Genomic DNA, 2,777 nt, shown 5'->3' on the forward strand with positions numbered 1-2,777 from the left:
GAATTATGTGTACAACTTAATCAAAGGTTTAAGACATCAATTACGCGAAATGGAATTCCCAACAGATTTCTTTCCTAATTTTTTAAACAAGTGCTTCATCCTTGTTTTATATTAGTCAATCAGCATGCCAAAGGTTTGATTGAACACACTACCACTCAAATTGTGGTATATAACATGAAAGTTAGACGTCACCTTCTCAATCACATGACCTATCTCTAAGCAGTTAATAGAGAGAGAGAGAGAGAGAGAGAGTGTGTGTGTGTGTGTGATATGTCTATATATATGTATGTATCTAATTTTTACAAATTTGGGTGACTTTTTGTATATATAGACATATATGTATGTGTCTGTATGTGTATCTGTACCGACACATATACACACAGAGATACATGTGCGTACATGTATATATATATATATATGTATATATATATATATGTATATATATATATATATGTATATATATATATATGTATATATATATATATGTATATATATATATATATATATATATATATATATACAGTCATTTTTGAAAACCCCATATTCACAGACACACAGACTTTGTTGTTTCATTGATTCTTATTTATGTATGATCTAAATTGCTAATCTGCTTATTCAATTTCTATTCTAAGATCTAAACCCTTTTAAACAAATAGCAAATTGCAAAAGAAAAAATATACCACGTAGTTCTCATTTGATATAAATAAAATGTGAAATGAAATATTGACTCATTGTTTTTAGGCCCAACTGACATATTTTGATAGACAAAAGGTGATTGAGTAGGGGATTAACTAAAAATTTAAAATTAAAATTATTCACCAATAATTCATATATTGCTAGTATGGAGCTTTAATATATTTATATATTGGTAAGTTTCAAATATATACTTACAATTTACTTTCACAACATACAAGTTTAAAAACTTACCTGGGATTTTTCTTGCATGTTCCACTTTGTCTCGCACTGAGTTTCACAAACTGGCACATAGAATATTGTATCTCAACCACCACGAACCCCTAAACATACACATTAATGGGTGTTAAAATATTGGACGTCAACCATGTTGGCATTTTTTATGTTTATGTTGTGATTGTCATTGATGGACACACACTTGTATTGAGATCCCCTTTATTTGTATGAGCTAGAGCTCAACCGGTATTTGTTCCAACCGGTATGTTGTATTCTAGTCTTTAGACTAATGATTTTGCAGAATGTGTTTCCCGCTCTGAAGCGGCATGTCGACCCAAGCGGTTCGTAGATCTCAACCGGTACAAGGGAGCAAAGAGGCACAACACATTCTTACCAGTCTTCAGTTTTGCCAAACCGGCAACCGGTATTTTGTATGAACCAGTAATACTCTGTGATGAGTTACCAACCGGCATTTTGTGATGAGTTACCAACCCACCGATTGATTGACAGTACCGACACATTGACGGTGCTATTTGTGTCGTGTTACTGAGTATGCCTAGATTCATTGAACCTAGGAAATTGTAAAGTGATCCTATTGAACCGACATGAAATCAAATTCCTTTAAAAGGACATCATGTCTAGGGTTTTTGTGGTTGTTGTTGTTGCTAAAAGGGTTAATGTCGTGCTAGGGTTTAAGGTGGATGTTGATTTGTTGTAAGAATGATCTTACCTGAAAAGATCAAACTATAACTGAGAGAGAGAGTTAGAGAAGATTGAAGTAATGCTGGAATGCATTAACTGTGATCAATATTGAATCTAACCAAGCAGTTTGTGCTATTAGACAGATCAAACACTTGTTGATTACTCACATCTTTGACAAGTCTGTAGCCCTTAACCGGGTAGGCCTCAAAGCCTTTGTAAAATCCTCTAACAAGATGGTTCACATCTGTGACTCTAAAATCCTCTAACAAGGTAGTCTTTAATCGAACTTATCTCCTAACAGAGATTGAGATTCCTAACAGGATCTGTTCTGGTGAAGAACATTGTAAGACCTTAATTGGTCTGACCTTAACCAGTCTGGTTTCTATTCTGCAGATAGTGACTTGTGAGTTCCATCTCACCGTGGTTTTTCTCAGTTGGGTTTCCATGTCAAATATCTTGTGTTATGGTTGTATTGCTTTTGTGGGTGAATGCTTTATTTGCATTTTGGTTTGCATGTGTGATAACTGGTCTGTCTATTAAATTGTTCTACCAGTTTATCTTCAGACTGTGTAAGTGTTTAAGTACAGAGTTTTTTGGCATACTAATTCACCCCCCTCTTAGTATTCATCAATTGGTATCAGAGCGAACCTTTCTATAAGTTTAACCACTTGGAAAGAGATATGGGGGAATACACCATGAGGGAACTTACTCAACGGCTCACTCAGTCTGAGAAAGCCTATGATGATCTTATGGTCAAATACAAGGCATCTCAAGCAAAAAGGAGAGAACATGCAGAGAAGCTGATAGAGCTATCTGAAAGTAGTTCTGAAGATGAAGCTAACATGGAAGCCATGATTGCAGAAGTAAACAAGCTAAATGATTCAAACTCCAATCTGAGAAAGGAGTTGGAAGGACTGACTATCCGGTTTAGTCAAGAGCTTGAGAACCGAAGGAAAGCTGAAGATCGGATAAAGGATAGAGATCATGAGATCTCCAAATTGAAACAAGAGATTAGTGCATTGACTACTCGCCTTCATGAGAGTAGGATGGAAAAGGAAGACATGCAAGGTGAACTGAACATAGCCATCTCTGAAAATGCAAGTCTAATGGAGACAAATACTGCTATTTCCAAAGAACTCTTTGAGTCAAAGGAAATACTTGCTAAG

The sequence above is a fragment of the Cryptomeria japonica genome, chromosome 7 (assembly GCF_030272615.1).
Source record: "Cryptomeria japonica chromosome 7, Sugi_1.0, whole genome shotgun sequence".
In the NCBI taxonomy this organism is placed as follows: domain Eukaryota; kingdom Viridiplantae; phylum Streptophyta; class Pinopsida; order Cupressales; family Cupressaceae; genus Cryptomeria; species Cryptomeria japonica.